Source organism: Nilaparvata lugens, chromosome 2, assembly GCF_014356525.2.
Source record: "Nilaparvata lugens isolate BPH chromosome 2, ASM1435652v1, whole genome shotgun sequence".
NCBI classification, from domain to species: Eukaryota; Metazoa; Arthropoda; class Insecta; order Hemiptera; family Delphacidae; genus Nilaparvata; species Nilaparvata lugens.
Window position 1 is genome coordinate 88,720,780 of NC_052505.1, and position 14,368 is coordinate 88,735,147.

At 35.5% G+C, this 14,368-nt stretch overlaps 1 protein-coding gene across 1 annotated transcript in view; it reads left to right on the forward strand.

Annotated features, from left to right (window-relative positions):
• The first annotated feature begins 232 nt into the window (after positions 1-232).
• Positions 233-14,368, forward strand: part of LOC111062258 (acid sphingomyelinase-like phosphodiesterase 3b) — a 320,678-nt gene continuing 306,542 nt past the window's right edge. Inside the window, exon 1 of the mRNA XM_039422033.1 lies at positions 233-250. The gene's annotated coding sequence lies outside the window, so the exon portion shown is untranslated. The remainder of the gene's footprint in view (positions 251-14,368) is intronic.

Genomic DNA, 14,368 nt, shown 5'->3' on the forward strand with positions numbered 1-14,368 from the left:
TTTAAAATATATCATCAAATAAACATATAATTGATTGATCATAATTAATTATTTGTATTAATTGAGTCAAAAGTGAAATTGGGAAGGAAAAGTGATAATTCAAACTTTTTGTTACTTGATGCCATCAAATATCTCAAACATTAGATTTCTCCATTCCATCAGAGATGACAGAAATGATTGAAATATAGTTTTCTTTACTCTATGATTCGATACTTCAGGAGAGGATTGACTGACTCTTCATTTCCATCCGGTGAGTTGTAAAAAACTTTTCGCCACACTTGGATGTAATGAGCTGGTTTACGTGCGTCATATGGTGGCCGAAAGTGATTGTTTTCCGACCAGGCCGGTAAAACTTTACGGCCCTAGGGCTGTAAAATGACCTTGAATAACAGCTGATTCTGATTTGATATGAACGGGTTTACAAAATAGTTTTTGAAACAGAATCAGTTTATGCTTCTAGAATTGAATAAAGTATTTTGCAATAAGATACTATCATTTCATTTGGATGAATGAAATACAAATAAGATATTATAAACTACTCAAATTCAATTTTCAGAGTATAATAGAATCTAACCTCAAACCTCATAGTACTGCGTTTATCACAAAACCTGGTGGATAGTTTTGGAACTACTTGGGCAATATCCATGGTGCTGAACGTTTTAACAAATAGTTTATGAAACAGAATCAGTTTATGCTTCTAGAATTGAATAAAGTATTCTGCAGTAATATACTATCATTTTATTTGGATGAATGAAATAGAGGTAAGATATCTTCTTCTTCTATATTATAATAAGAGAGAGTGGGGTTGTGTTTGTTCGCATCAAAACATGTCAACTTGTGGATTGCATACCGGAAAAACGGGAATGATTTAGATCTCCAAATTTTGAACATAGATTCTAAAAATATCAATCTCGTGCACCTGGAAGCCCAAATTTCTATTTTCCTTCTAGATTTTTCAGAATATTAATGTTCAAATTCATCTATGCTACCGTAGGCTAATTGAAGTTCCATAGCCCAAAGTGTGTATTTTTATCAGCAGGTTATAAGACTACCATTTACCAACGTCTAAGTAGCGCAGCGGTAAGAAGCTTGCTTACGGAGCGATGGTACCTCGGTTCAAATCCCCCGATGCTTCCCATTTTTTTGTTCTTAATTTTTTCCCTCGAAACGTATTATTATCAATTATTTTTTGAAGGAATTTGTTTTCATTACTATTGAACTTGGATTTTATCAAATAATTATTTTCAATGTAAAATTTTGCCACCAGTACAAATGAATTGGACATAGTCTTCATGCTGTAGGCCTATAATTTATTGAATTTCATAAGAAAAACATGAAAATACAGTAATGTAATAGGCTTACGATAATTATAAAATCATGAAATCATCAACACTAAATATTATTGGGGTTTATAATCATGAAATCCCAATTTGGGAATGCCAAATACTTCTTCTGTCCTACTTCCTTAGAAATAAATTGAAATGGGTTTGGTTATATTCCATATTTAAAAATTTCAAAAGGTTCATACTATTCCATTATTGCTCCGAATAACTCAACCAATTAATAGTTATAATAGGCCTGACGTATGACAAGAGGTGGTGATCCAAGGTAGGCGCACACAGATCGTCATCGGACGGACGGCACGCATCGGACGATTAGATTCGATGCATTGTTTTCAATTGGAGTGCGCATACCTATCCGCATCGTATAGGTATGCGCACTCCAATTGAAAACAATGTATCAAATCTAATCGTCCGATCCGTCCGATGCGTGTCGTTCGTCCGATGACGATTTGTGTGTGCCTACCTTAAATAGGCAGAACAATTTTGCAATATAGATATAATTATTATTGATCAACTCATTATTGTTCAACTCACCGCTATAGTCCTCATACGAACAGGCAGACACGATACAACACAGCGTATCATTCGTTCTCCCTACTTCACATATGAAGCACGACACGTTCAGCTCTCAGCACATCATCACACAGGCACGACACGACACACACACGAACCTCCACTGATAAAGTTTTTTTCTTCACCACACTTCCGAGATGTGACGTCACACTCAATTGCCGGATCAGGGAAGGGAAAAGGGTGGTGAGTGAAATTTGACTTCAATTTTTTAATAATTTAGAAAAATTATATGATAATCTGTGAAATATTTTATGTTTGGCCTGTCAATTTATCAACTGTGTGGAAGGAGCGCTCTCTGTTATTGGCAATAGGAGATACTAGACAGAGATTGGCACCTACTTTCAATATTCTATTGATTAATGCTGTATGTATTTTTATTAGAAAATATGACGTGACAATATAAAAATAAATAATTCTCAATGAACAATTGATTCACAACATATGAACAATGATTCGATTCTGGATAAGGAGTAATCTACAATAGTTATATGTGTAACTAGTGCGCAAAGTGACAGTTTGCTGCACCGAAAGAAACGTTTACGCCCGAGCCGTAGGCGAGGGCGGAATGGCTTCTTGAGTGCAGCAGAGGAACTTTGCGCACGTATTTCACATTTAATTTTTCCTACAGTTACCATTGAATATGAAAAGTGAGTAATTATGGGTGAAATTGCCTGAAATGCATCAAATGTTTTTCTGTGTAATTTTATTATTAATAAATAAAATAGAAAATGTAGTAGTGTTTGAATGGCGGGGCGGCTGTGTGCTGAATGTGGTGGCTGTCCTCGAACTCGGTGTCCTTGATATTATTATTATAACTTGGACCTCACTATACCACAGTCATTGTTACCAACTTCATTTTTGTTTTCGTTCACTAATCCTCCATATAACCCACCAACTATTTTGCGTTGTCATGTTGCAAATCTGGAGTGCAGAAAAAATTTTTCCGCACTAGAGCGGAAAAGTGATTCTTTGCGTTCTGTAATCAGTGCAGCAATGGCCACTTTCCAAGGTAACTGTAGGAAAAGTCATTTTCAGTCCTGTTACCCTATTGAAAGTGGGATGTAATTTATTTGTAATGAAGGAACATTTTGTTTCGTCGCACAAAATTGACAGCCCTACTCAATCAGTATACACATGGCAGAGCGAGTTAATTAGCCTTGATTTCTTGTCAAATAATCGATTCCAATCGTCTTATGAAGAGTCAAGCGTGTATAACCCTGATGGGTGATCATTTCGAGCACATTATTCTTCATTGCCTCTTAGTGACTAATGGATAAGTAGTAACATATTGTATCCATTTTGTATATAAAAACTTTACTTTTCTATCACAAATGAATTACCGATACTGTCTTAAGGGCCATTAAAAAGTGGGTAACATGACTGAAAAGTCTTTCTGTATCACCCTGAAGAATAAATCCAACATGATGTTGTGGAAATTAAGATAGTTGTACCAAATATGTCCCAAGGTCATTCACCACCTTCAATTTCGAACACCGTCCCTTTAGTGTACAAAAGGGTATAGTCTTGGAGATAGTTGACTTGAAATGCCATAGCGGTCTAATGATGAACAGGTCACAAGTTGGGCTAATGACTTGCATAGCAGATGACATTGGCCTGGCCACATCAATTTTAGCAAAATGAAGAAGAGTGTACGTACTAAATGGAGTGCTTGTGCTTAGACTGGAGGGAAGCTATGATTATGACGTCACCAAAGTGGCGGCTGCCAGGAAAAGGAAGGAGAAATTGAAGGCGAGGACGCCCTCTAAACAGAAAGGATAATTAATGGGAGAAGGTTGCAGTAGAAAAACGTAGAACGGCTAAAACGGTTGGTTCCCTTTGAGATTTTCTTAGCAAGAGAAAGATCTGGGCTGTTGGCTCCAAAAAGACAACTTCTCTTTGCACGGAGAGAAAAAACAAGTTCGGTCCCTGTTACGCTGACATTATTCCCAAGAGTGGTCCGGGTATGACCCAAATAAGGACTGCTGGCAAAATAACGTTAAGTCACATATCCTCTTCACTCCTACAGACCGTCTAATCCTCCAAGCAACGACATTTTTCCTTTCACGTCTTATCTCTGTTTATCCTGTTTGACATCCAACAATTCGACTTTCTCTAACACTCACGACAGAATACCACTTTCCAAAGAAATAAGTTAACAATTTTTTTATCAAAGAAGGTAAGGTAGAATCTGAATCTAGTATGGACAAAACTTGCAAAAAAAAATCGAGGAAATTTTTGAAACCGTTAAAAATTTAATTGCGAAATTGATCACTTGCGCAGGTCATGTGATCACTTGCTCAGGTCACGTGATTACTCGCGCTCGAATATTTAAATACTAGCCCTACAATAATTATCTGGTAAAATAATTATAATAAAATCTCAACTTATTTAATCTCTGACTTTGATCCTTTTTATTTCAATTTATTTCAAAGAAAATCTTAAAAACATCTTTACTATACCTTCTTTAACATAACGACGCTGAACAGAGTTATTTTCCTACTGTATAGATGTGAAGCTATTTTCACGTGAACTTCAACGATATAACAATAATTTGCCTGACAATATTAGAGCTTGCCAATCGTATTTTTTGTACAGTAGATTGATAAAGTAGTGGCGTTTCTGTCTCCTTCCTGAGGCGGTTGAAGCTATGTTTGTGGTTGTTCAGTGATTGCCTAAATTCTGAATTGCCCAAGTTCAGCTCACATTTCTAAATTTTGAAAGTTTTTTTTTAATATTCCTCTCATTGAGAGCTTTCAACTTTCATTATTTATTGTATATTGTTCTTTATATATGAAACCCTTATAATTTCTTTATTAGTAGTACATACTTGATAAATTACTCGTAGGCTATGTTAGGTATTCGATGATTGATTTTTTCACTTTAACAGAGTTTCTCCGTCTGCAGCAACTCCTCCACGCGTACAGGGAAGCATCCTATGCATTCGAGTATTTATTGTCAAAGGGATGTATATTATCATAAATTTATCAATTATTATTATATGAGCTTGGAGTCTAGATTGATTATTGATTATTTCTCTTTTTTATACATTGTTTTTTGGCAATAATTTTTTTACTATCATTATTAATGATAATTTAATAATAATATTATTATTTTTCATCATTATTCAATTTATTATTCACAAGAAGGTGACAAACTGAAAACTTGACGTACTGAAAACTTGAAGAACTGGAAAAAGACCTATACAACTATCCTTGGTAAATTCAGAATCTTCAAGAAGTAAACTTTCAAATTAATCAGCTAAGTAGTTCAGGCGTAATGATATGTCATTCGTGAATCTCCTATTCCGTACATATAAGACAGTTGTTCTTTCTTTTATTATACTATGAATGAGTCTTATCACTCTTGGAATATCACAAACAAATTATTTATGAAACAATGATGGAATAAAATGAAAATATTATTTACTAGGCGGAGTTGGGACTTTCAAGTTGTCTCTCCACTCAACCTCACAAAAAAGGAATAATATTTTTATTTTATTTGTATGCATTGAAGGATCACTGTATGGCCAAGACTGAATTAACCTTGTGAAATACTGTGTCATTCTGTTTGCAGGGAGGTGAACGAGTGGTTCTTCAAATTAACACTAGATTTGGGCAACGTATTCTGTTGTCTTATAACCATAACAATGATTGATTCGCGCTACCCCTATTAACCTTTGAATGGTGGTAGAAATATGTTATTTTTGTATCGTATAGCTTTGATTTTAAAGAGTTATTAATTTTAGGAGGAACCGTGTATTTGAGAACTAGTTTTTGAATGTTAGAATAGATTGAATTCACAAGAGTTCGTAGATTTTAAATTCCCAAGAGATAGTAGATTTGAAATTCACAAAGAATCGTAGATTTGAAATTCACAAGGAATCGCAGATTTTAAATTCACAAGAAATCCTAGATTTCAAATTCACAATAATTCACAACGAACATTGAACATTTGAATGCTGTTTGCTCTCAACGAATAATTACTCAAATTATTACGTCCTCATTTTATTATTTTCCATGCAGAATATAATAACTGTATCATGAATATTGATCACAATTCATTAAACTAACGTATCACTAAGATTTTGTCTTTACAAGAAAGTCTTAGTCATGTTGAAGCAAAATAATTATTTTAATCAGGATGAGTTTTTCCTTTTTATGATATTACATTACATGAGCATTTTCCTTTAGTTCCTCCTCCACCACTCTCCCTATCCAACTCAGTATGTCTTTCTCCCACACACTTTCTAAATTCTTCTTTTTTTGTTAGCATGCAGCAGGGTTTTCTCATATCCAGCAAAGAAGCAAAAATATGCGATATTCGTCCAGCCGAATGCATAATAAACGAGTGAGCTAGCAAAGTGGTGGGGAACGGAGTGGCGGGGGGAGCGGCATACATGCTAGTCTGGAGAAAGTTAACCGTAATATACAAGCGACTTCTAAACAGATTAAATTAAAATAGAAAATTGCTTTCTTCATAGGAGAAGATGGTGGCTGTTATGGTGGCAGAAAGAGCATTACAGGCCGAGAGAATATTGCCGCTTGGCTCCTTTGAGCTCAGCCCTGTTCAATTGCCAGTCGACTATGCACTGCAAAAACTTCCGCTAGGTCAAACAATCGCATTTTATTAAATTACCAACCAATTGGATCGAGCCGGCTACAATAATAATAACAATATCCAACAGACAGGCTGATCTAGATTGAATATGGAATATTCGGGACATTTTTGATACAGGATTACTGAAACATATTCACTCCATTCCTACCGTAATCGTCGTAGCAATGTTCAATAAGGGATGACAAGCTATATTCTTTTATGATACTACTTTGAGTCGTGTACACTCTCCCATATCAGAGTCTATAAAAGTGAGAATATTGCGGTGAATATTATTCCTCCAACTCCTAACAAAAAATAATGATTCAATTTCATATTTTTCTTGTTATTGGTTGCTTAGTACTTAGCCCTATTCTATTAAACGTACAGCAAAGAAAGGCCATTGTATTGGAATCACCATATTGTCGGCTCTTCTATAATTTATTGAGAGGAATTCATAGTTAATCCGTTTATCCCATAAATACTCATTATACAGAGTGTTTCAGAAGTAGTGTCGAACATTTTAGAGTATTGTTCCTCGATGATAGGAGACTACAAATGTCGTATTTCAAGTGTCCAAAACTCAGCGGTTATCCTTATAGCTGCCATTTTGTTTTTTTTTCACTTAGGAATTTCTATCTCAAGAACGAAATGTTGTATTGATATGAAATTTGACATGGATATTTATGCTATAGAGACTCAATTTTAAAAATAGAATACACATTTTTCGATGTACATATTGAAAATGGCGGCCATTTTAAATTTCTGAAGACAAATTTCACGAAAACCGTTCACTTTACAGAAAATTTACGAGAGACAAAAAAGTAAGCAAGTTATTATCAAGATTTCAAGGATATCTCATTTATCAAGGTTGGTCAAAGAATAAAAGAGAAATCAATTCTTCTCGCATGACCACTTTTCACAATTTATTCAAACATCAATACTACATTTTCAATTCTATTGTATTTAAGATGAAGCTTTAAAACTCGGTTCGGTTCCATATGGCCATACTGCTGATCATACAATGTTTTTCAGATGAACTTGTTTGTCTTGTGCATTCATGCAGTAAAACGATTCTTATTAACAGGAAACAGGATTGAGGAGAAAATACAATTAATCCTATACTGTATATATAATCCTATTACTCCTCCAAGTAATCTCATTTGTTCTAACCTGTCTATGTTTTTCGAAAAGGATGATAAAATTGGAATAGAATAACAAAAATACAATTAATATTCCCTCTACATAGAAAAATGGATGAAATATGTATAGCCTATATATATATTTATGATGAAGAAATGATATGTAATATATATGATGAAATGGATGAATATATTTGATAATATGATGATCAAAATTTTTTATTACCAGTCTTGAGGAACTCAGACTTGATTTGTTTTCTGTCGCGATCTTTTTTCCTATGAAAGGAAGAGAAGGATAAAACTTATTGATTAGTTGAATTGAACGACTTCATATTGTCAAAACACTGTTTTTAACAATATCACGTCTTTCTTATCCAATATTTTTATTAACAATATCACATCTTTCTTATCCAATATTTGTATTAACAATATCATATTCACAACAACACAGAATTAAATAGAAACGCATAATATATCGTCAAATTCTACAGTTTTATTTGGTACAGGATCATGGTTTCGTGACCACACAGAAAGTAATTAATACATTTATTGAAAGGAAAATTTATTGAGGTGGATATGTGGATAAGGTTGGATATATCGTCAAATTCTACAGTTTTATTGGTACAGGATCATGGTTTCGTGACCACACAGAAAGTAATTAATACATTTATTGAAAGGAAAAATTTATTGAGGTGGATATGTGGATAAGGGTTGGATATATCGTCAAATTCTACAGTTTTATTTGGTACAGGATCATGGTTCGTGACCACACAGAAAGTAATTAATACATTTATTGGAAGGAAACATTTATTGATGTGGATATGTGGATAAGGGTTGGATTTGAAATGAACAAGAGTACATTTGAAAATTATACACTGTTCCTCTCAATTGAATAATTCAACATTCCAACAACCATTTTGAACTCACTATACAAGAGAGACTCAATGAACTAGTGTTCCACTATAAAAAAGGATTAAAGCTGCATTGTTCATGAATGCTGGCTGGCTGTGAAGGTGCTTGGCGAACTGAGAGACTCTTGGCTGGATAGCAGTTGGAATTGGACAAACTGCTGAAGAAGTATCGAATAAGACTCATAAAAACAAGTAGTTTGAACGGCCAGCGAACTTATTTCGTATGTATTTAAGGTGTCAAACAGGCTGGTAGTGGAACAGTTTTACGGCCGTTTTTATGGCCACATTATCACGGCGTTCGTAGTGTCGCGCGGTCAGACGCGCCAGCTTTTTGTTATGGCCGGCTACCGTTCGCACCACATAACCTATATTTATGTTTGCTGCCATACATCTATAGCAGTCTGAGACCTACTGACTACTGTTAAAAGCACGCTCCAGCCAGCTGCACGTTCACGTTCACGGCTTCCAGACGACTTGTGCCAAGATTTATCGTCTCAGACTTCACGTTCTGTTTCGTACGTTGTGGATTCATTTCAAAAATTGTCCGTAATTTATTATTGCGTATTCATCATATATGCTCTTTGATGCGAGGGAAACGAATGTGGAATCCGATTTGCAAAATTTGTTACCGTTCATTAGTTATTCATTTATTATAAACCTGTGATAACTGAACCCGTATTACAGATTTTTTCATGTTTTCTATAGCAGCTAGTGAGAGACTAATGAACTATTATTCTATTTTAAATTGAATTGATGAGAATATTGATTGTGGTGGCATGCCAATTGACAGAATCCCAAACGACCGAACGCTATATTTTCCCAAACGGCCGAAAACTACTTTTTTCCCAATTGGCAGAATTAATGAAATATTAAAACTGGAACTTTCTCATTCAGCCGAATACCAAATGACAGAAAACTTTTAAGAATTTTCCCAATCGACAGAAAACGTAGTTTGTTGCATTGAGCCGAAAGTGGTGAGAGTCCCAAACGACAGAAAGTGTTGAGAGTCCCAAACCGAAAGTGATAGGTTTCCCAAACGACAGAAAGTTTCTCTAGTTTGTCACAAATGACAGAAAGCGTTCTGCTAATTGGGAAAAAAGTAGTTGTCGGCCGTTTGGGAAAATATAGCGTTTCGGTCGTTTGGGATTCTGTCAATTGGGACCCTACGATTGCTTGTGAGTGTGAGACCCATTGGTTCAGCCTTCTATATAAGAATAGAAGGATATAGAAGACTTATATTTCCATTTGATCTCTGTTTTTTTTTTAGTTTTCCCTATTAGAAAATTTTATTTGTTTTTCCTCTATCAAAATTTGTTATTAATCTTTTGTTGGTTTTTTTGCAGTGATATGAAATAGTTTTCCTTGTCATCAACTTGATTTTGTATTGTGTTAGTTTTAGTATATATTTTTAATCGGACTTTTTTGCGATTCCCACCTGCGGTCAAAGATTTTTCTTTTGCTGGTGTTCCTGGAACAATTTTTAGTTTTTCAGTTCTAGGTTGTTAATTTTATTCCATTTTCTTGTGATAAGTGTTTGATCTATCAACGTTTGATTTGTTACGTTGTTGAATTTTGGCAATAAAGAATTGAATTGAATTGAATATAGTATAAGTGCCTACATAGAGAAAATATAGCATAAGAAGATATCCCACGGTAGACGGAGTTTATGTTCCAAATTTCACTGTTAACTCAAATCCGATAGTTTTACATAGTAACTATTTTTCGTGGAGCTTAGCGTGAGGCTTATAGTCTCTAATTCTGCGGTATTCTCATACACTCACCCGGCCAAAACAGTAATAATAGACAGTAGTAGTTAACAGTAATCAGCTTGAGATATCGAAAAACAGGTTGAAATTTGGAACGTGAACGACGTTTTATACAATGGGATATCTTTTTTCTATGCTTCTATATTGAACAAGGACTAAATTCGAGGATAATTTTAACATAGTATTGAAAATAAAAACAATATTCTAGAACTATTCGGTTGATTATTGGGCACTACTGGGTTGTATTTTCGAACCTGAAAGGGTATTGTCACTATTCAGAAGCGATTAGGTTTCGTGGTTGCACTGATAAGCTATCGTTAAGTAAAGCTCCATGTGTCTGCTCCCATTGTTACTAACTGTGTATGAATATATAATGGAGCTATCTATAAGTATAAAAGCGAAATGGCACTCACTCACTCACTGACTCACTCACTCGCAGAACTAAAAATCTACCGGACCAAGAACGATCAAATCTGGTAGGTATGTTCAGTTGGCCCTTTAGGGGCGCACTGAGAACGGATTTGGAAAAAATTCCAAAGATACGCCCAAAATCCGCGTTTTTCCATCGTTTTTTTTAGCGTTTTCTCAGCTCTATCGAGAACAAGATGAACAGAAAATGTTCAAATTTAGTACAAAAGCTCAGCTAGGGTGTAATAATGTTGTGTTAGAAGGAATTTGTCATAACATCAAAGATACGCTAAAAATCAGCGTTTTTCCATCGTATTTTTTGCGCTTTCTCAGCTTTATCGAGAACAAATGGACAGAAAATGTTCAAATTTAGTACAAAATCCCAGCTAGGGTGTAATAATGTTGTGTTGGAAGGAATTTGAAATAACGCCAAAGATACACCCAAAATTAGCGTTTTCTTGCGTTTTCTCAGTTCTTTCATCAAGTAATAGACAGAAATTGTTCAAATTTGGTACAGCGGTTTAGCTAGGGTCTAAAAATTTTGTGATGAGGTAACTCAAAGATACGCCCAAAATCAGCGTTTTCCAATGTTTTTATCAGCTTTTCTGCGTTTTCTCAGTACTTTGACTTTCTGATGGAATGAAGCATGCTCAAATGAAAAAAGCAGTCAAGCGAAGCGAGCCTGCTGATCTCATTTTTGGACGATCCAGTCGGGGGTCCAGGGGGCGCAGACCCCTTGTTAGACGGATATGGCGAGCGAAGCGAGCCCAACGGCTAGTTCAACGGCCACCTTAAGCTGTAGGTGCACTCATCTATCATCATGAATTCATTCATTTCTGTTGGAATTGTGCATTCAAGTTATACTGAAACTTTGTTAAATCGATATATTATATTTCTGTTTATAAGATTATATTCTAGTAGTTCTGTGAACAGTAGACCTCACGCAGTATTCTCATCCACAAGTAACTTATGTCACTTGTTTTAAGTGTTAACAAACTCAGTTCACGTTTGAATTTGTATTCCATATGATATAATTCATCCAGTTCCGTGATAATCTTCCTACCCGATGAAAATTAATTTTTACAATCAAAAATATTATAATTTCACCAACATTATTCAGTTCATTTGTTTATTTTTAATCACCTATTAAATTTTTTTTTTTTGAATGTGAGAATATTGATACTAATGGGCACGTATAATAATACCATGACTGCAAAACAAAATATTGAAACTAAAGACCTTAAAGCTGCGATTAGACAAAAGTTATTGACAGAATGTTGACCCAATCCTTATAAATTATATTAGATTGAAGGGGACTTGACAAACACATATATGTTCATCATGTTTATGATAAGTTTTGTTCAATCTAATAGAATCTATAAGAATTAAGTTATCAACATTTTGTTATTAACTTTGGTGTAAACGCAGCTCCAAAGTGGTCACCCTTCATTCCTATAATCATAACAAAGTGGCCGTATGATAGTGGCCTTTTATAATCATAAACACGTTTTCCTGCATTCTATTAAATTAAAAAATAGCTCCATATAATTACAGATTGATTTATTGATTGATTGATTCATTTTATTCCTTTGCCAGGTCTGAAGAGACCTATGGCAAACATAGAATTACAAAAATACATTTCAAACTAGAATCAGAGATATAAAGAAGAGAAAAAAATTAAAATATAAATAAAATTACATAATTGTTTTGAGTAGTAGAATGGTTATGTTTCAGAATGATACGGAGGTGAGCATCGACAAAGTAAAGAAAACTATCAATGTATTCGATAAAAGATTATAATATTATTGTTGATCATGAGCGTGTTGTCGCTCGCCGCCATCAGCACACTCTGCAAAAGCAGCTACCGAGCGCTTGCCTTCATTCACGAAAATTATTTTACACTCGTTGGTCCAAACATTTCGTAGACCATACTTGGTGATTGTGTCTCTGTAGAGAGTCAACCGCCTCTTGGTAAGGTCTTCCGAATCAGGACGCCGCTTCCCGCCAGTTTTTCACGCTTCTGCGAAAACACCAGCGTCCGAGCATTGAAGCTGGAGAACTTTACAAAGATTGGACGGGGTCGTGGATCAGCAGGTCGCATACGGCTGATCGATCAGTTGCTTATCGATATCCAGACCCATTTTAGTCTTTATGATATCTCTTATCACATTGACCGTGTGTTCACTGCCACTTTCCGCAATACCGAATACGCGAAGATTATTGCGCCTTTGATTATTATCAAGATCATCGAGATTCACTTGGTGTAGTTTTTCACGAGTTTCGAATTCCTTCAGCTTAGTCATTAAAATATTGATTGCATATTGGAGAGTTGCTGCCCCAAACTAGATGAGACTCTAGAAGATATCTTATCAACTAGAATAGAAATAAGTGAATCGTCTTTCAAAGTACTTGACACAGTCACTTTGATTGCATCCAAGACATCAGATGAAAGTCCAAGCCTGGCATCGTCAAATAACGACCAGCTTATGGCGCCCGGCCGCCTTATCTTTACCCTTGCCCTTAGCTGCATTAGATCTTGTCGCTTTAGGAGTGGATATATTCACTGATATCAGGCGACTGGATCGATGTATGAGATTTTCAATATATGAAATTTATACAAAAAACCTACACTAATGACTTGACGAGTTCTCAGACCTCTAATCCATCAAAAACTACACGAAAAACAACAAATATAATGAGAGCTCAAACACACGTGACTTCACTCTTCAATAACTCAGCTACTACAGAGGGGGTAGCAGGCGTATGGAACTTCACTTATCGATAGCTTAACAGTGCAACCACGAAACCAAATCGCTCCCGGAATAGTGACAATCACAATACCCTTTCAGATTCGAGAGTACAATATTATAATCAACAGTACTTAGTATAAACAACCGAATAGTTCTAGAACATAAAAATATATGTTCATCTGTGAAAATATGTGAACATACAGTTTTATCTTAGTATTGTATTAGGCTAGTGATTGAGCTGATTACTTGTATATTTATCACAGAACAAACCCAATTTCATCAGTCTCCAACCAACTAATCATATTATTGTTTTACCTCAAGCTGCGTACACATATACGCGCTTCCAACCCGCACCGAGCACGCTCCGCCCTCGTACCACCCTCGTGCCTCCGTCGTACCGCAGTCGTTGCGCCCCCGCTCTGCAGTCGCACCCATCATGAACGTTACGGAAGATGTTAGCTCTTCTCGCGTTCCCCGGTCGAACCACTGTTGCTCCCCAGTCGATCATCAATCGCTCTGCTGGAGTGACGTTCGGTTGCGGAGCAGAGCGAAAGTCTGTACGCACCTTTAGATTCACAGCAGACCTCTCACAGTCAGTTTTTCATCCACGGCGACAATTTACGTCGAGGCTTTTCAAATCATGCTCTAGTTATAATGGTCATGAAATATTGAAGGAATAATAAATCATCAGTGTTGTAATGTGAATGAAAACCTGGTTAGCGTTAGAATCGGTTCAACCACCATCGTTTGATTGTTTATTAATTATTCAGCATCAATTTCATTTATCTTGGGTGGAGAAAATCGATATGGACCTTTCAATTGAGAAAACATTTTTGGCTCGTCAATGAAGGTTGATAAGTGCAGCGTCAGTTTTGCGCTGGT